Source organism: Humulus lupulus, chromosome 8 (assembly GCF_963169125.1).
Source record: "Humulus lupulus chromosome 8, drHumLupu1.1, whole genome shotgun sequence".
NCBI lineage: Eukaryota > Viridiplantae > Streptophyta > Magnoliopsida > Rosales > Cannabaceae > Humulus > Humulus lupulus.
In genome coordinates, this window is record NC_084800.1 from 113,733,979 (window position 1) to 113,755,867 (window position 21,889).

General features: G+C 32.2%; 1 non-coding gene across 1 annotated transcript; it reads right to left on the minus strand.

The window, feature by feature from the left end:
- Window positions 1–2,879: 2,879 nt before the first annotated feature.
- On the minus strand, window positions 2,880–2,986 carry LOC133799071 (small nucleolar RNA R71). The gene has a single exon (XR_009876276.1). It is a non-coding gene; the product is annotated as a small nucleolar RNA R71 (small nucleolar RNA).
- Between the last annotated feature and the right edge of the window lie 18,903 nt (window positions 2,987–21,889).

A 21,889-nucleotide genomic window follows, 5' to 3' on the forward strand; every position in this document is an offset into this window, starting at 1 on the left:
GGGCCTCCCAGCTCGCCTGCCAGCAACAAAGCTCCCTGCCCATTTCCAGCCACACGGGCCCGAGTTCTTCAGCCAATCTCCTCACAGGCCCGAGCCCAGCATCAGTCCACGCCTGGCCCAAAATGTCCCATATGCCACAGCTGCTAATAGCCACCAAAAGGCCAAAAACTACATTTTTATTCCCAATATTTTTCACTCAAATACCAATTCACTCTTCCCTATTTTTCTTACCTAAATAAACATTCCTAATTTATTTTTTACCTTAGCTTTTCACTAATATTTTACCCAACCAAACATTTCATCTTTCCAATACTCTTACACTTACTCTATTTATCCTACTACTTTCCAACACAATTAAATTAATCAATTTATTTATTTTAATTTGATTAATTTAATCTCTATATTTTTCCTATAAATAGAGTCTTGTAAGACCATTTGGGGAGCTCTTCTTCTTCATCTTTTCAACATCTTCTACACATATTTTTCTCTTTTTTCTCTACCATTTTCATCTTTTGAAGAGCATGTCAAGTATGTTATTTTGTAATTTTTATTTCAATCTAGTTATGAGCTTCTAATCTTTTTCAAAGGTTATTAAGATGATGATGAAGCAAAATGTAACTAGATAATATTTTTTTATTGTATGTTGATTTCCCATTTGTGTAACATTGTTTATGGATTTTTCTATCAAAGATATGCATTTTTCATCTATTATTGAGTGTTAAAGCATATTACACTTAGTTCTTCATTATGCAAAAATATGATATTCTTTGATTAAATGTTTTTCATTAAATTGTTCACATCTAATTCTTAGAGCATAAGTATCATATTTTGCCTAAACATAATCTCTTTGATTTTTTATAGTTTCATTAGATTGTAACACAACTAATGCTTAGAAATTATATCTTATATAAGTGAAGAAAAATCATACATTTTTTAAAGAGTAACTTGTGCTTGAATAGAAAATATATTTTGAAAAAAAATATATAGTGTGATTTATTTCAACTATATCAAAACTTGGGAATCAATATACTTATAAATACTATTGAACTTGCATTTTGTGGATTCTAACATCTTAATAATCTTATTTTACATAGATCATTTGAAAACCATTTTTCTATTTAATCTTAAATCTTTTTATTACTTGTATTTTATTTTTCTAAAACAAAATCTCATCAAATATTTGGAACTAGGTTAGAATATTATTGCTTTGTTTGAAATAGTTTCTTTTGATGTTAGTCAACTCCCATGGGTTCGACCTCGTACTTACATGAACATTATATTCCGAAACGATTCGTGCACTTGCGAGTTTAAATATTAAAACACACCCTCTTTTGGGATTCAACAAGTTTTTGGCGCCGTTGCCAGGGAGTTGCAAGAAAGAAACGATCTTTCTACAAGGTAAGTAACATTCTTCTACTAGTTATTTTATTTTTATTTGCACTATTATCTTAAAAAAAAAAGTAAAAAAATATATATATCTATAAAAAAAAATCGAAAAAAGAGAGTAAAAAAATTGAAAAAGAAAAAAGAAAGTTATACTTATATTTATTTATATTGTTATATATTATATTATATATATTTCTTGGTAGTTGATGGCATTTAGTGCCTCCTACATACTTATTAGTTGAGTGCATTAGTGCCTCCTAACCCTTTTTTTTTCTTTTACTTTTTATGTTTTTATTTTTTTTTAGTTGAGTGCATTTGTGCCTCCTAAATTTTTGATAGTTGAGTGCAATTTTTGCCTCCTACATACTTGAGCAATATATCTCCTCTAGTGATAGCATTAGTGCCTCCTAGCTTTTATTTTTGTTTATTATCTTAGTTGATGGCATTAGTGCCTCCTAAGTTTTATTATTATTATTATCATTATTATTATTAGTATTGGTTGATGGCATTAATGCCTCCTAATTTTTATTTATTTATTTTTGTTGATCATTTAGTTGATGGCATTACTGCCTCCTAATTTTTATATAACTATTTACTATTGCTATTGTCATTTTATTTTATTTTATTTTTTTCTTCTTAATTATCGCATTTAGTTAGTTGTAATTTTATTGTTTAAGAAAATACTTGAAAAAAAAAACTAAAAAAACAAAGCTTGTTCTTTCAACATAAGCAATTTTTGCTTAAAGGAAATTTGGCAAAGTTCCCATCCACGCTTATTAATTAACCTCGGGGAGTTGTTATTAAGTTGTGAGTAAGTGGAATCAAATAGGCCTGGGAACAAGTTAAACCAAAAAAATAAAAAAATCATAAATTTTTTTTATATATTTATATAAATATTATAATATCTTCTTGTTATAAGTATGCTCTGTGGTTGCGGTTCTAACTGATCTTCCACATCAGAAATTTGTTTTCTTGTGATTGTTTGTGTTACTTGGTGAAATTTGTGACATTGTATGCATCAGTGGTATTGTAATTCAAAAAATCGTTTGGTGAAAAAATTAGTGTATTTACGTGAAATTGAAAGTGTTTTTGAAAATTTAAGCATAATGGAACAAGAACCTAATGTTGTGCAAGAAAAAACTCTTCTTGAATATTTTTCACCTATTTCATCTAATGCTCCATCATGCATTGTTTTGCCCACTACTAATGCCACTCATTTTGAACTTAAACCATCAATCATTCAATTGTTACCATCATTTTATGGTTTAGAAAGAGAGGATCCATACATGCATGTAAAAGACTTTTCGGAAATTTGCTCAACCTTTCGTTTTCAAAATTTTTCAGATGAGTCGGTTAAACTTAGGTTGTTTCCTTTTTCTTTAAAAGATAGAGCCAAAGCTTGGTTAAACTCACTTCCAACTGGAACCATAACTACTTGGGATTAACTTTTTAATAAATTTCTTGCTAAATTTTTCCCCATGTCCAAAACTGATAGTTTAAGAAGAGAAATCTCCGAATTTTATCAAAAAGACAACAAAGAATTTTATGAATGTTGGGAAAGATTTAAAGATTTATTATTAAAATGTCCCCACCATGGTTTTGAAAAATGGAGACTTGTGAAATATTTTTATGATGGTTTAACCCCTTCAAACCGACAAATGATTCAATCTATGCATACCGGAAAATTTTTAAAATTATAAGGGCAAGAGGCTTAGGACGCTCTTGAAGAATTGTCTGTTAATTCACAACAATGGAATTATTCTGAGCCTAGATCTAGAGCCAACCCTTCAACAAAAAGAGAAGGAAAATATGAAATAAAAGAAGAAAGTGATTTAAGAACATCATTTGAAAAATTAGCAAGAAAAGTAGACGCCTTAGTAATAAGTCAATCTATGAATTCTCATGTGCAACCTAAAAAAGATGTTTGTTCTTTATGTGCTAGTTCATGTCATAATGCTCAATCATGTCCTTCTTTTGTTGAAACATTTTCTGAAGAGACTAATGCTTTACATTCATATGGAAAACCTTCCTCTGATAGCCCATTTTCCAACACATACAATCCAAATTGGAGAAACCATCCTAATTTTTCATGGAGACAAAACCAACCACAAATGAATCAAGGAAACCAATTCCACATGCCAAATCCAAATCATGCCCAACCAAGTCAACCTTACCCTCCACAAAGAAAACCTTCCTTAGAAGACACCTTACAACAATTCATGCAATCCACCCAACAAATCTTACAAAATCAGTCTCAATCCATTGCCAAACTCGAGACACAATTAGGTCAACTTGCTACTGCTGTAACCGAGAGAGAAAAAGGAAGATTTCCTAGCCAACCCATCCCAAACCCTAAAGGCCAATATGAAATAGGAACTCCTAGTCATAAAGAAGAAGCTAAGTCTATCTCAACTCTTAGGTCCGGAAAACAAATTGTCAAACCCGATTACACACCTCAAGTTGAAAAAGACCAAAGCCAACCTCAAAGTTCCAACACAAATGACCTTTCAAAAGATGATGCTCAAATCCTTCCTTCCATCCCAAAAGCTCCTTTTCCACAAAGACTAATACCACTCAAGAAATGCAACCAATATAGTGACATCTTAGAAGTTTTCAAACAAGTAAGCATAAACATTCCTTTCTTAGATGCCATTAAACAAATTCCTGCCTATTCTAAATTCTTAAAAGACCTTTGCACTGTTAAAAGAAACACAAATGTTCCAAAAAAGGCGTTTTTAACTGAACAAGTTAGCTCCATAATTCAACATAAAAGCCTTGTGAAATATAAAGATCCCGGTTGTCCAACAATTTCATGCATCATTGGCGATCATTTTATTAACAAAGCTTTACTTGATTTAGGAGCTAGTGTGAATTTACTGCCTTATTCTGTGTATAAGCAACTTGGTCTAGGAGAATTAAAACCAACTTCTATAACACTTCAATTAGCCGATCGTTCAGTGAAAATCCCTAGAGGTATTGTAGAAGATGTTTTAATTAAAGTGGATAAATTCTATTTCCCTGTGGACTTTATTGTTCTTGACACTCAACCTGTTGAAAATGCTCATGCTCAAATACCCATCATTCTAGGTAGACCATTTTTAGCTACATCTAATGCAATTATCAACTGTCGTAATGGTGTATTGAAATTATCTTTTGGAAACATGACTGTTGAATTAAATGTTTTTAATGTTGCTAAATCTGTTGAGTGTGAGGAAATGCATGGAGTTAACATGATAGAGAGTATGTGTGAAGATGATGGAAGTGACTTACTTGATTTTTGTGAAAAATACTTTGGTATGAACTTGCATAATGATGATTGCAATGATGATGTGAATTCTTTGTTAGAGTCTATACCCTTAAATGAAACCAAAGTTGAACCCTTTTCACCCTTAGATCATGTTCAATCAATTTCTGAGTCTCCAAAGTTAGACCTTAAACCTTTGCCAGAAAATTTAAAATATGCTTTTCTAGGAGAGTCTGAAACCTTGCCTATTATCATAGCATCTGCTTTAGATAAAGAACAAGAAGATAAATTGTTAAATGTCCTTAGAAAACATAAGGAAGCCATAGGTTGGACTATTGGAGACATCAAGGGAATTAGCCCATCCATATGCATGCATAGAATCCATCTAGAAGAAAATGCTAAAACCTCTCAGGAATGTCAAAGAAGGTTAAATCCAAATATGAAAGAGGTCGTTAGGGAAGAAGTACTTAAACTGTTAGATGTAGGTATCATTTACCCTATTTCTGATAGTCAATGGGTTAGTCCAGTCCAAGTAGTGCCTAAAAAGTCTGGGATCAGAGTTATTGAAAATGAGAAAAATGAATTAATCCCTACTCGAGTACAAACGGGGTGGAGAGTGTGTATAGACTATAGAAAGCTAAATAATGTTACTAGAAAAGACCACTTTCCTTTACCCTTTATTGATCAAATGCTTGAACGTTTAGCTGGCCATGCATATTATTGTTTTCTTGATGGCTATTCGGGATATAACCAAATCCCCATTGCCCCTGAAGATCAAGAAAATACTACCTTCACTTGCCCTTTTGGAACCTTTGCATATTGTCGCATGCCTTTTGGTCTTTGTAATGCTCCTGCAACTTTTCAAAGATGTATGATTGCAATATTTTCTGATATGGTTGAAAGAAATCTTGAAGTGTTTATGGATGATTTCTCTGTGTTTGGAAATTCTTTTGATGACTGTTTGCACCATCTTTCTCTTGTTTTAATTCGTTGCAAAGAAAAGAATTTAGTTCTTAATTGGGAAAAATGTCATTTTATGGTTAAAAAAGGAATTGTTTTAGGTCATGTAATTTCATCTGAGGGAATAGAAGTTGATAAAGCAAAAGTTGACCTTATTTCGAAACTTCCCCCACCTAAAACAATAAAAGAAATTAGATCATTCTTAGGCCATGCCGGTTTTTATAGAAGATTCATAAAAGACTTTAGCAAAATTTCACGCCCATTATGTCATTTGCTAGGAAAAGAAAATGCTTTTGTCTTTGATAATGATTGTCATGTTGCCTTTGAAAGATTGAAATCTCTTTTGACTAGTGCACCTATTATTCGCCCTCCTGATTGGAATATTCCTTTTGAAATAATGTGTGATGCTTCTGATTATGCTATCGGTGTTGTTCTAGGACAAAGAATTAACAAGTTACCTCATGTAATCTACTATTCTAGCAAAACTTTGAACGATGCTCAATTAAATTACTCTACAACTGAAAAAGAATTGCTTGCTGTTGTGTTTGCATTGGAGAAATTTAGGTCTTATTTGTTAGGATCTAAAATAATTTTCTATTCTGATCATGCTGCATTGAAATATCTCTTGTCGAAAAAAGATGCTAAATCTCGCTTAATTCGTTGGATCTTGCTTTTACAAGATTTTGATTTAGAAATACGAGATAAAAAAGGTTCTGAAAATGTTGTTGCTGATCATTTGTCTAGAATTGTTGTTGAGACTAATAATGACTCCACCACTATAACTGAAACTTTTCCTGATGAACAACTCATGCATATATCTTCTTTGCCTTGGTATGCTGACATTGTCAATTATTTGGTCACTGGTGAAATCCCTTCTCATTGGTCTAAGCATGACAAATCTAAATTTTATTCTGAAGTGAAAATTTTCATGTGGGATGACCCTTATTTGTTTAAATATTGCCCTGATCAAATAATAAGGAGATGCATTCCAAACTGTGATCAACTTAAAATCATATCTTTTTGTCATGATCATGCATGCGGTGGACATTTTAGTGGTAAGAAAACTGCTTTGAAAATTTTACAATGTGGATTTTATTGGCCTACTATTTTTCATGACACTTATGTTTATTGCAAATCTTGCAAGCGTTGTCAAATGTTAGGAAGTGTAACTAGAAGAAACATGATGCCTTTGAATCCTATCCTTATTGTTGAAATATTTGATGTTTGGGGCATTGATTTTATGGGTCCATTTCCTAACTCTTTTGGTAACTTGTACATTCTTGTTGGTGTTGATTATGTGTCTAAATGGGTTGAAGCTGTTGCATGCCACACAAATAACCATAAAGTTGTGCTTAAGTTTTTGAAAGAAAATATTTTCTCCCGTTTTGGCTCACCACGTGCTATCATTAGTGATAACGGTACACACTTTTGTAATAGATCTTTTGAGCATTTAATGAAACTGTAAAGTCTTTTATTGGCTAACTTTATTTTAGACAAAATATTTTAAAGTTATTAAGGAAAATCAGTAGCATATCTCCATATTGATTTTCAGATTAATGATCAATATTTTCAGCTGATTTTGTAATGTGAAAATATCTTTAAGTGTGAATATATTTGTTGCCTTATTTATCTCAAATAATCAATTTTTGGTAAAAAATATATTGTGCAAATATCTTGAGATTATTTTCAGGGATTATATGGGATTATGTCTATTCTGGAAATAAAGAAGGTGTCGAAAATGAATATGGTCAAAAGAAATGACCATATTCGTTCTGCCAGATAAAACTGATTATGTTGCTGACTCATCAGTTTCCTTTTCTGTCGACATAGAATCCATCTGGCTGGCTGTTTTCCTAAATCAAAGGAATTCGCAAATTGATTTCAAAGATACCAGAATATGATGGCCTTGGACGTTTTCCCTGCCTATAAATACATTGCCAAGGCCTTTGGAATTTTCACCTCTTCCATTTTCAATATTTGTAAACATTATGTTATTTTGAAGAGTGTCTTTATTTGTAGAGATTAAGTTTGTTCACCTTAATCTTTGTGAGAGTGCTGAGTGTACTTGTGGATATCTATCTAGTCCATTATAAACAGATAGTGTCTATTGTGAATGTGTTCATAAGGATCTTCGGGAGAGGATTCTATCTAAGTCTCACTTCGGGAGGAAGTGTGCACTCGCTATTCTTTGAAGGGAGTTCAAGAGAATCAGCGTTTCATCAAATCAGATTCGTAGAGAAGAGTACAACAGGATTGCGGCAATAGTTTAAGAGGGAATCTTACATTGTTTAAGTCAATGCTTTTGTACACATTGTTTCTTTACTAATTGGTTTATTCTCTGGGCGTGGCCCCAAGGAGTAGGTTATCCGAAAGGGTTTCTGAACCTTGTAAAAATTTGCTGTGTTCTTTAATTTTTGCACTGTCTATTTATTGTGGTCAGTTCTGTCGTGACAAGTTCGGATTCTGTTCCGACAGAACTGCTTTCTGTGTAAACAATTAATTACCATTCCGCATTTTAATTAATTCATGGTTTAATTAATTTGGTAATTACTAAAAACGAAATTTCAATTGGTATCAGAGCGGGTCACTAAACTCTTAGTGTGATCTTGTATTTTTCCGTTTGTTTTGTGCCTTGTGAAATGTCTATCTTTGCAGAAGGTAGATCTATAACTCGCCCTCCATTGCTGAATGATTCAAATTATCCATACTGGAAAGTAAGGATGAAAGCTTTTATCAAATCCCTTGATGAAAGGGCTTGGAGATCAATATTATCTGGTTGGACACCACCTGTCGAGATAAATTCGAAATCTGGTAAGACACAGGTAAAATCTGAACTTGAATGGTCTAATGAAGAAGATAAATTGTCAATTTATAATAATAAAGCTTTACATGCAATTTTTAATGGTGTTGGTGAGAGTTATATAAAATTGATTTCATCTTGTGAGTCTGCCAAAGATGCTTGGGAAATCCTTCAAACTCAATTTGAAGGAACCACTGATGTTAAGCGATCTAGGCTTGTAATGTTGACCACAAGATTTGAAAACCTTCGCATGTCTGAAAAAGAAACCCTCACTGAGTTTTATGAAGAATTGTCTGACATTGCTAATGAATATTTTGCTTTAGGAGAAAAGTTGTCTGACTCTGTTTTGGTTAGGAAAATTGTTAGATCTCTTCCTGATAGGTTTCAATCCAAGATCACAGCCATTGAGGAGGTAAAGAACCTTGACACCTTGAAAGTTGAGGAATTGATGGGATCTCTTCGAACTTTTGAACTTAATCAAAAGATCCGCCAAGAGAAACCAATTGTTGTGAAGGAGAAATCGATTGCCTTGAAATCTTCCAAAGAGAAAATGGAAAGCTCAGATGAGGAAGATGATGATGAAATGTTCTTGTTATCAAAAAAATTTAAGAAGTTTATGAAAAAGATTGGTAACAAGAAAAACATGTCTAAATCCTCCAAAGGTAATAATTTTTCAAAACCTTTTGAATCTACTAATAATAAAGGTATTCAATGCAGGGACTGTGAAGGTTTTGGACATATTCAAGCTGAATGTGCCAATACCTTAAAGAAAAATAAGAAGGTCATGGCAGTCACTTGGAGTGACTAGGACTCTGAAAGTAGTGATGAGGAAGAAAATTCTAATCTTGCCTTAACTTCTGTTTTTTCTTGCTTACCTCTTTCTGTGCAGGTGAATGAGAACATTGTTTGTTTAAATAATACTATTTCAACAGATGAGGGTTCCCATGGTGATTCAGATGAATCCGATTTGGATGAGGATTCTTTGAAAGAATCATACAAAAACATGTATGATCAATGGTTGAAAGTATGTTCAGATAATCGTTTGATGGCAAACAATAACAAAGTTCTCGAGAATAAAAAATCTGGTCATTTTATTCCAATTTGTAATTTATGTGGAGTGAAAGGTCACATTCGACCTAAATGTTTTACCTTGATGAATTTTCTTCACAAAAATTACTTTGATCATCATGGTAATTTGAGACAAATGCCATTGAAGAAAAGGACTCCACCTAAAAAAGTTTGGGTGAAGAAAAATAAATTCAAATGTCTTGCTGCCTTTACTTGTCTTACAACATGTGCTTCTAATTCTTAGTTTTTTGATAGTGGTTGTTCTAGGCATATGACAGGTAACAAAAGCATACTCACTGACTTCAAGACTTTGAAAAATGGGGAAGTCACATTTGGAGATGGTAAGTCTTGTAAGGTACTTGGTAGTGGCACTCTAAATTCTGAAGGACTACCAAAGTTGCAAAATGTTCTTTTGGTTGATGGACTTAATACTAATCTAATTAGTATAAGTCAAATTTGTGATCAAGACTTGTTTGTAAATTTTTCTCTTGATAATTGTTTTGTGCTTGACCAAGATGGAAATTGTGTTTTGAAGGGTTATAAATCTGTCGATAATTGTTACACATTATCTCAATCACACAATTGTCACACAATTACAAGGAGTGATACTAATTTGTGTCATGAAAAATATGATAATGTGGATTGTGAAAATTTGAGAAAAATTGGAAGTATGAGTCATGTTCATGATTTACCGATTTTAAGTAAATATTCTTTTGGTAAATGTGAACGAGGTCGATTGGGAAAACATTTGAAAATTTCTCATGAAAAATGTTTTTGTGTTGATGATGTGTCTTGACACACTGAGGATCTTGTTGAAAATAAAACTTTGGTCTTAGAATATATTGAGTGTGACAAACAAATTGCAGATATTTTCACAAAACCCCTTGAAACGGTCAAGTTTTATTCCCTCAGGAAATCCTTGGGGGTTTGTACTAATTAAATATTGTTTGTGTTGTGCCATATCCATGTGCTAGAAAGAGTTGTTTGATGTCTTCTTGTTCTTGTCCAAATAGAAAGTCTCAAACATTATGACAAAATGTATTTTTACTACTTGTTAGAATTTATAGTTAATGTATATCATGCACATTTTTTTAAAAAATCAAAAATCAAAATAAATAGTCCTTCCAATTAATATTCTTCCAAATCAATCTGTGTTTGTAGTGTATGAGAATTTGATCCTTAAAAGTATTTTCAGGCTTCATCTTAGAATAGAGCTACCTACACTGTTGTGTAAAATGCTATCTTTGAGTAAGTTGGAACTATGTAACTAAAAATTATGTAGAAGATACTCTACCACTGATAAATGCAGCCTTCAGTATAGTGTGAAAGCGTCTAATTTGGGTACTCTTTGAGAAAAAGGCTAAAAATTGCCACATAGGGCAATGACCCTGAAAAAGGCTAAAATTGCCATACAGGGCAATGATCTCTGCTTTCACAATCACACACAAATGCTTAAGATATACTGTTGGAAAAATTTGTAAGTCTCATACACACTTATTAATTTGGATAAAATATTTTTTGTGTCAGGAGTACATATTTTGTGATTTTTAAAAAAAAATAAAAGCATGATTTATATTAAATATATTTTCTAACCTTATAGTAAAAATATGTTAAGAATTAATGTTTGCTACTTTCTCCAAGGGCAAGGCACGAAGACATTGGGCACAATCAAAATAGGATATTTTTGGTACTTTTGTTTATATATTATATTATATAAAAAAAAATCAAAAAAAAAAAAAAAGAGGGGGACTTGACTGTGGCTATCAAGAAAGGAAAACTGTGGTAATATGTTGTTTTTTGTTTTGTCACTTATTATATTATTTGACATCAAAAGTTTCTATTTTTGGTTTATTTTCCTTAACTGTGCAAAGTGTTTTTTTTTTGGATATCAATTCGTTAATTTGGTCTTGAAAAGGAATAAAATCAAATCCCTGAGTGTCATTTTTTTCTCTTTATAATCGGTCAAAGAGAGACTCATTTTCTCATTCTTTCAAAAAAAAATAAAAAATTCTCTTTGTTTTTGCTTGTTGCATCTATGGTGAAAACTCGAGGCAGTGGAGTACATGCATTTCCCATTGGTAACAACCGTCTCGGTCACACCAAAGAAGGCTTGAAAAATTGTGTTGTCATTGCTTTTTGGTTTTTTTCTGATAGACAAAGAGGGGGAGTAGTAGTTTGACTCTTTGGATTGCTTTTTGTGTTGGTTTTACTCCATTGGCTTATTGATAGACAACAAGGGGGAGTAAGGTTTATTTTGTTGGGTCTTTATCTTGGTTTTTTATCTTGTTAAACTTTCTCAAGATGTCTTTCGCAGGGGGAGTAATGTAACATTACTATTCGCTCTAATCTAGTTTGTCTTTGCAGGATCTTTCAAAATAATCTCTTAAAATATTTTTGTCTATCAAGTTGCCAAAGGGGGAGATTGTAAAGTCCTTTATTGGCTAACTTTATTTTAGACAAAATATTTTAAAGTTATTAAGGAAAATCAGTAGCATATCTCCATATTGATTTTCAGATTAATGATCAATATTTTCAGCTGATTTGTAATGTGAAAATATCTTTAAGTGTGAATATATTTGTTGCCTTATTTATCTCAAATAATTAATTTTTGGTAAAAATATATTGTGCAAATATCTTGAGATTATTTTCAGGGATTATATGGGATTATGTCTATTCTGGAAATAAAGAAGGTGTCGAAAATGAATATGGTCAAAAGAAATGACCATATTCGTTCTGCCAGATAAAACTGATTATGTTGCTGACTCATCAGTTTCCTTTTCTGTCGACACAGAATCCATCTGGCTGGCTGTTTTCCTAAATCAAAGGAATTCACAAATTGATTTCAAAGATACCAGAATATGATGACCTTGGACGTTTTCCCTGCCTATAAATACCTTGCCAAGGCCTTTGGAATTTTCACCTCTTCCATTTTCAATATTTGTAAACATTATGTTATTTTGAAGAGTGTCTTTACTTGTAGAGATTAAGTTTGTTCACCTTAATCTTTGTGAGAGTGCTGAGTGTACTTGTGGATATCTATCTAGTCCATTATAAACAGATAGTGTCTATTGTGAACGTGTTCATAAGGATCTTCGGGAGAGGATTCTATCTAAGTCTCACTTCGGGAGGAAGTGTGCACTCGCTATTCTTTGAAGGGAGTTCAAGAGAGTCAGTGTTTCATCAAATCAGATTCGTAGAGAAGAGTACAACAAGATTGCAACAATAGTTTAAGAGGGAGTCTTACATTGTTTAAGTCAATGCTTTTGTACACATTGTTTCTTTACTAATTGGTTTATTCTCTGGGCGTGGCCCCAAGGAGTAGGTTATCCGAAAGGGTTTCTGAACCTTGTAAAAATTTGCTGTGTTCTTTAATTTTTGCACTGTCTATTTATTGTGGTCAGTTCTGTCGTGACAAGTTCGGATTCTGTTCCGACAGAACTGCTTTCTGTGTAAACAATTAATTACCATTCCGCATTTTAATTAATTCATGGTTTAATTAATTTGGTAATTACTAAAAACGGAATTTCAGAAACAATATGGTATTACACATAAAGTCACTACACCTTATCACCCACAAACTAGTGGTCAAGTTGAAATATCAAATAGGGAAATTAAGCACATCTTAGAGAAAACTATCAATCCAACTAGGAAAGATTGGTCCTTAAGACTCATTGATGCATTATGGGCATATCGAACTGCATACAAAACACCCATTGGAATGTCTCCCTATAGACTTGTGTATGGTAAGGCATGTCATTTACTCGTTGAGCTAGAACATAGAGCTTATTGGGCAATTAAGCAATTGAATTTTTCATTAGACAAAGCGGGTGAGAGAAGAAAGCTTCAATTAAATGAGTTAGAAGAGCTTAGGCACGATGCATATGACTATTCAAAAAAATATTAGGATCGAATGAAGATTTACCATGACAAAAACATTTTGCGAAAAGATTTCTCTCCCGGTCAAAAAGTCCTTTTATACAATTCTCGTTTGCATCTCTTCCCGGGGAAGTTACGCTCTAGGTGGGTAGGTCCATACATTGTCCGCACTGTTTTTCCACATGGAGCCATTGAAATTGAAAATCCTAATAATGGTAATGTATTCAAAGTGAATGGACAAAAATTGAAACCATTTTTAGAATTGAAAACTGCTAAAGTGGATGAAATCCTTCTTGAGGATCCTATTTACCATGGTCCTTGATCGCTCTCATCAATTATTGGTAAATGTGTGTTTTATTTATGTTTTTAGGTTAACTTCTTGTTTTGATTTTTGTTTCTTTTTTTATTGCACTCTTGACATGCTCCATGATGAGATACGACCATTCTCAACTCTAAACTCTTTCACGCTTTAATTTATATTTGTATTTTGATACATTGAGGACAATGCATAAATTAAGTTTGGGGGTAGTGGGTTTATATGGTTACTTCTTTCATATGTTTGAAAATGGTAGAATTTTTTTTAAAAAAACACAAAAACAAAAAATATATATATATTAATATATGTTTAATATTATAGTTTTGTGCTTTTATAATTCATTTTTCATCTAAAAAAAAAAATTTAAATATATATTTTCTATCAAAAACTATTAAAAAAAAAAAAACCCATTTCGTGATATCCGTTTTTCCTATGATAATACCCTTGATTGAGTTTGATTTTAGTTTGAAAAAAAAAATATTTGAATCTTTATTAAGCTTTGTGTTTAATTCTTGGGTCAATTTTGCTTAAAAAAATGAAATTTTGAAAAATACTTATTCATCATAATATGTGAAAATGAATAGTTTATTACAACAATTTTTCCAAAATTCACATAATAACTTGATAAATAATTTTGGACTTCTAATTTAAAATATATTTTCAAAGCAAGATTGACTATGGAATTAATTACATAAGGTTAATTTTGATTCATATTTTTTTTTTTATAAATTATTTTCAATGTGCAATCTTTGAGGACATTTTTTATATCACCAAATAAAAAAAAATGTGTGTATTTTTATTTTTCTTTTGCTTGAGGACTAGCAAAATTCTAAGTTTGGGGGTGTGATAACTCTAGAAATTAGAGTTATTTTACCATATTTTTTAAGCTAAAAATGATTTAGTTCTTAAGTTTTTAATTAAATTATTAAGTTTTAATTACTTTTTGAATTTATTAGTTTCATTTTAATTTTTATAGATTTTTATGTATTTTTATAATTATTTTGTTGTAAAATTTTATATAAATAAATAAATGAGTATTGTTGAACTTAAATGTTAAATTAAGTTATAATGAATATTTTCAAAGAATTTATATGAATTATTTATAATTGAAAATATTTTATCATGACTTAATTTATATTTATTTTGTAGGAAATGGTTCTATTTTTGGTTCTTGAATAGCCAAGAAAGAGTGAAGAAAAGAAAAAGGAATAAGGAGAAAAAAAAAATGATATTTTTGAAAGAATGAAGCCAACCAAGCACCTAGGCCCGAGCCCAACCTCCAGCTAGGCCCGTTACAATCCTGCAGCTCCTGAAATGCCACTGGGCCTGCTGATCCCATTGGGCCTCACGAAGTCCCCTGCCAGCAGCTTGATTCCCAGCGTGTTCCACCTGTCTCCCACGTTGTCTCCAGCAGCAACAAAAACATCACTCAGCTCTTCATATGCATCCTCCACCCGAAGTTGCACCCTGCGCCAGCTGTCCCATTTGCATCAATCTAAAGCTTCAGCAACCATTTGATTTATTGCTCCAAGCCCACCGTGGGCCTCCTAGCTCGCCTGCCAGCAACAAAGCTCCCTGCCCATTTCCAGCCACACGGGCCCGAGTTCTTCAACCAATCTCCTCACAGGCCCGAGCCCAGCATCAGTCCACGCCTGGCCCAAAATGCCCCATATGCCACAGCTGCCAATTGCCACCAAAAGGCCAAAAACTACATTTTTATTCCCAATATTTTTCACTCAAATATCAATTCACTCTTCCCTATTTTTCTTACCTAAATAAACATTCTTAATTTATTTTTTACCCTAGCTTTTCACTAATCTTTTACCCAACCAAACATTTCATCTTTCCAATACTTTTACACTTACTCTATTTATCCTACCACTTCCCAACACAATTAAATTAATCAATTTATTTATTTTAATTTGATTAATTTAATCTCTATATTTTGCCTATAAATAGAGTCTTGTAAGACCATTTGGGGAGCTCTTCTTCTTCATCTTTTCAACATCTTCTACACATATTTTTCTCTTTTTTCTCTACCATTTTCATCTTTTGAAGAGCATGTCAAGTATGTTATTTTGTAATTTTTATTTCAATCTAGTTATGAGCTTCTAATCTTTTTCAAAGGTTATTAAGATGATGATGAATCAAAATGTAACTAGATAGTATTTTTTTTATTGTATGTTGATTTCCCATTTGTGTAACATTGTTTATGGATTTTTCTATCAAAGATATGCATTTTTCATCTATTATTGAGTGTTAAAGCATATTACACTTAGTTCTTCATTATGCAAAAATATGATATTCTTTTATTAAATGTTTTTCATTAAATTGTTCACATCTAATTCTTAGAGCATAAGTATCATATTTTGCCTAAACATAATCTCTTTGATTTTTTGTAGTTTCATTAGATTGTAACACAACTAATGCTTAGAAATTATATCTTATATAAGTGAAGAAAAATCCTACATTTTTGAAAGAGTAACTTGTGCTTGAATAGAAAATATATTTTGAAAAAAAAATATATAGTGTGATTTATTTCAACTATATCAAAACTTGGGAATCAATATACTTATAAATACTATTGAACTTGCATTTTGTGGATTCTAACATCTTAATAATCTTATTTTACATAGATCATTTGAAAACCATTTTTCTATTTAATCTTAAATCTTTTTATTACTTGTCTTTTATTTTTCTAAAACAAAATCTCATCAAATATTTGGAACTAGGTTAGAATATTATTGCTTTGTTTGAAATAGTTTCTTTTGATATTAGTCAACTCCCATGGGTTCGACCTCGTACTTACATGAACATTATATTCCAAAACGATTCGTGCACTTGCGAGTTTAAATATTAAAACACACCCTCTTTTGGGATTCAACAGCTTTTCATGCTCTAATGATTGTGGTATAATATTAAGATCTTGTAATAATGGAGGATATTGGTGACTCAAACCTTGCAGTGAAGGATCCCAACACCAATGGTAATCAAAATCTGCCATATCATTCAACAACTCCATTATATCATCATGGCATCTTCTTAATAAAGGTTCACTAGTTACCTCTGCTCCAGAGTTTACCCAACATCTTGTTGCATCATCTATTCCATTGTAAAATAAAAGTGTAAGACACCCCCTTGAGAAATTGTTATAACATTTCTCCACCAATTCATTAAATCTCCCCCAAGTAGAATAGAATGGCTCATTGTGTTGTTGGGGAAAACCCACCATGTAATCTTGATGGAACATTTTTTAATTTACCTCGCAAGTCAAACACAGAAAAGAAACATAAACTAAATAATAATTAAAAAAAATCAAGATAGAATAAAAATAATTATATTGCTATTAATAATATAAAATATAAAAACTAAATTAGAACAAAAAAAAAATTGATATTGGAAATTTAGTCTCCGGCAATGGTGCCAAAAACTTGATCGTGAAAATATGATATGCAATTATATGTAATCGATTCAAGTAATAGAGATAGTAAATAAAGTATCGTTCCCACAAGGACTAGCAATCAATTACCAATAAATGCTTTTAAATTTCTATTTGACTGTCGAAAATAGAGTAATTTTTAAACTAAGACATAAAATTAAAATAAACTTTTGCAAGAATAAAGATTGATTCAATAATTAAAAACCTAGGGTGTTAACTTTATCAACTTTTCATTCTATTAATTTTATTAATCAATTCTAAATTTCTTTATTCCTATTCTAATAGCAGGTTAACAAAAATCGATTCATATTCTTTTTCAAGATATAAAATCTCAACCTATATGCAGGTTGTCTACATCTCTGTGATAAACTTATACATATAACAGGCATTAAGCATAGAAACCTAATTACTACACAAGTCATACATGTACTTTCTTCCAATATGTAACCTATGTCTATATAACGATAACATATTCAATTCTAATATTTCGAATTTTGAGTCAAAATCATAAATCAAGCAAAGATTGATCAGGTATTTACTGGCATTAAACAAACATTATATAGATTAGAATAAAGAAGAAGAATCAATATAACATCATAATAACATTAAATAGAAATCCAAGTGACTACATTAAATCCTAGATAAGAAAATTAGTTCATGGAAAATAATAGAAAAAGAAGAAAGAGAACAAAGAGAGGTCAAGCTGAAAGAGAGAGATCTAAAATAGTCTAAAGCATTCTTTTTATAGTGATAAAGTTGTGAAAAGAGTTTTCTAGATGTTTCCATTTGTTACTTGATAATGCTCCAAAATATCTTTACTTGAATTTCAAATTCTGTAACTCTAGCTTGTGTAATCTTGTAGGTCAAAAATCACAATGTAAACGTTCGAACTTTTCATGTGAAACATGTTTTCGCAGGTCTTTGAATAAGCTTTCCAACACCATCAAGAACACGTAAATCGGATAAGTGAGTCAGGAGATATGTTCAAAATACCCAAACTATCTCATATTTTTCCAACAATTTAAGTTTGAATTATTTTTATCTTCTTCAATCAATTCAAATATATATCTTTTTATTGTTTTTCTCTTGATTGAAGATAATATTTCAAATAAATTTGAAATATTTCTCAAATATCCATTTAACAAATGACAATCTGAAATATACAACAACCACACATAAAAAGAACTAAAAATATAAAATCATAATAATAAAACTAAAAAAACTAAGACTAAAAAAATATTAAAAATCTATCCTATCAGTGATCAAGGCTTAAAATAATCTAAAAGACCCCTATTTTAGTGTAGGCACAATCATTAAGTCTAACTAATAGGATTAGAGCTTTTAAACACATCATTTGGAGCTTAAAAAACAATACTATACGGACTAGACATGCGACACATGTTGCATGGCATGCAAGATGTTTCCCTACAACAGGCAACATGTCGCATGTTGTTTTCAACTTTTTCCGTATTGTCGCCCGCAATGCGTTGTCTTTAAGGAGGTTGTAATGTCCCGATTTTCCTAATAAGGCTTAATATCTTGATTAGGGGGTCAGGAAGGCAATATTTGAGTTATTATGTGAGTTATATAGTAATACAACTATGTTTGTATGTTTAGGTGTATTAAACATACATGTGAGCACGTTTCTTATTAGAAGGGCATTTTCGTAATTTTGGCTAGTTAATGGCATACTTGCATATGTATATATATATATATATGTGTGTGTGTGTGTGTGTGTGTGTGTGTGTGTGTGTGTGTGTGTGTGTGTGTGTGTGTGTGTGTGTGTGTTATATTGATTGAGACCACATTATTATGTGGATATATTTGAGTTGTTCAGCACGAGACGATTCTAGCAAGCAAAGTAGCAGTTTAGTCATAGCGGGGTTAGATACCCAGCTTGGGGTGAGCATAGGGGTATTTTGGTAATTTAGTACATTACCAAGATTTATCGGGTAATAGGAAAATATTTGTTAATTATTTGAGAATATAAGAATTAATGGGAATTATGAGATGTTAATTGGGATTAGCGGGGAAGGTGGCAATGACGGTTTTGCCCTTGAGGGCATTAAAGAGTAAGTTAAAAGGGCAATGGGTATTTTAGTTATTTTCTAAGGGATATATATACCCAGCCAACATATTCAAAACATAGCAGAATCAAGGAAACACTCTCAGCTCTCTCTCCCATTCTCTCTCTCGTTACTCTCTCTCTCTCTCTCTCTCATACTTCTTGGGGATTTTTGGATTTTAGAGGAAGAAAGGGTCAAGAATTAGAAGATTGGAGCTAGAATTTGGGCATAGGAAACTTAGGATTGTAGCTTAACAATTTTAGGTAAGAATTATCTTGTTTTCTTGTTAATCTCTCATGTTCTTGAAGTGTTCTTGAGCTTTGAAGCTCAAGTTTAGGTTTTGAGTTTCGGTGGGATTTTGATCAAGTTTAAGGTTGGGTTTTGATGGTGTTCTGGGACTCAATAATGATTTCGGAATGTGTTTGGGGTGGATTTTGATGGCTTTAATTTAGAGAAAACGTAGGAGGAAAACACATAAATTTATGGGTTCGCAGAGTAGCACCCCTGCCCTTGTGATTAGGCACCACTATGCTATGCAGATGAGGGTATGGGGCTCTCTGTTTGTCCTTGGGTGCCCCTGCCCTTTTGTTGGGCACCCCTGAGCTATGCATGGGAAGTTTTGGGGGCTCTCTAACTTTCTTGGGTACCCCTGCCCTATCTTTGGGAGTCCCTGCCCTATGCCAACTTCAGCAAGCCCCATTTTTAGAGTTTGGGAAGAACTTGGGGGATCGAGGATGGTTCCACCACCCCGTTGGATGGGATAGGAAGTCCCGAGAGCACGAAATTGGTCCTTGGTTTGTTTATGAAATTGAATCTTAATGAGGATATTATTTATGGTTGTGAATAAGTTACCGCTAAGGCTCGAGGTAGGATCCTGGGCGACAAGTGTTAAACCAAAATGAATTAGTACAAATCGCATGTAAAAATACACTAAATGATGGACACGAGAATATGGGATCGAATGTAAGATTTGCTTAAAAGGAGCTCGAAATGGCAAACACCTCCGACGGGGATGGTGCTTATTAACTATGACGATGCATCAATAGTAAGGAGGTGACTAGTTACGGGTTGGGGTGATAGCTAGAGATGAGGTTGGCTCTGTAATTGCTGCTGAAAGCTATGTATAAACCCAAGATGTTTTCTATGGAGATGGTCGAGTGTCTCAAGGTTAAGTTGGGTCTAGACCTAGCCTTGAAGATGGGTCCGCGCAACTTCCAGGTGACTGCAGGCAATTTCCAAGTCGAGTGTCAAGGCCCTCGTTGACAAGGCTCACAAGTTACTGGACTAGTATGTGGTTGTGGAGGAGAACAAACAATCTTTGTTTTAAGAGTTGTTTGAAGTTTTTTTTTTCAATCTTTTAGAGATGCTAACCGTGTGGCTCATGCTATCTCTAGATTTACATGTTTGAACATTTAGGTGATGTTTGGTAACATTTAAAAAAATAGTTTTTTATTTAATTAATTAAAAATTTAAAAATTAAATATAAAACGTGTTTGGTAACTCTATTTTTATTTATTATTTTTTTAAATTATAATTAAATTTTATTAAATTTTAAAAATAGAATTTTTTCACTTTCAAATTTTTTTTAAACAGTTTTCAAATTTTCCTTTGTTTTTTTTCTTCTCTTCTTCAAATCAACATCTTATATTGTTAAACAAAAAATAAAAATAAAAGTTATCAAACACGTTTAGTATTTTTTGTTTTTAAAAACAAAAAACAAAAATAGTTACCAAACATATTTTTATTTTTTAAAAATAAAGAAATAAAAATAAAATTATATTTCTATTTTTGTGTTTAAAAAATTCAAAAACAAAAATTTTACCAAACGGTCCCTTAGTAATCGTTCTTAGCTAGGGTTTCTGCTGATTGTGCGTCTCCTACCATAATGACAGAGTTGCCCGCATGTTGTAGTTCCGTTTAGTTTAAATGAGTTATTCTTTTAAAAAAAAAATCCTTTTCTAAAAATAGAGAGAGAAAGAGAGAGAGAATTTGTCATCTTAAGGGAAGAAATTTCTTTTTGTCAAAAAAAATAAATTCAATTTTGAAAATTAAAGTTTCATTTCAGGATTGAAATAAATGAATATAAAAGGCAGTTGCTACTGACTTACACTACCCAAAATGCAGAAAATAATTATAAACTTATAACTGTATGGAAAATATTCTCTTCTCATGAACAAATAAAAAAAGGAAGGTTAAATTTATAAATTAAAATACATTACCCCACAAACTGTCCCCGAACCCCTAATTACGGATATTAATGAGCAAAGAGCCATGTCAACGAAAGTCCTCGCCCTATTTCTTTATTCAGAAAAGGAGAATCTCAATAGTCTAAAACGACGTCGTTGGAGTCATTCAAACTGCTTCAACGGCGTGCTTGAAAAGGACATCTCGGTCATTTCGAAGGAAATAAACGACTTGCTGAATGGGCAGTGGGCACAAGTTAAAGGAGAGGAATTCGAAATATATTATACATTATATTTGCAAGCATAAAATACTTGGTTTCCCAAAATACCCCTCAATTTGCAGTTAGGCGGGTAGGTAATGATAAAAAAACATTGTCCCTCTCTCTCATCAAATCAGTGAGAGAGAGGTGCCCGAAAAGCAGAGAGAGCCGAAAACGAACAAACCAACCGAACCATGACTGCTCCAAACGATGCAGTTTCCAACGACGATGACCGCACTGATGGGTTGGAACTCGGAGGCGGAGGCGGTGGAGGTGGCGGTGGCGGTGGCG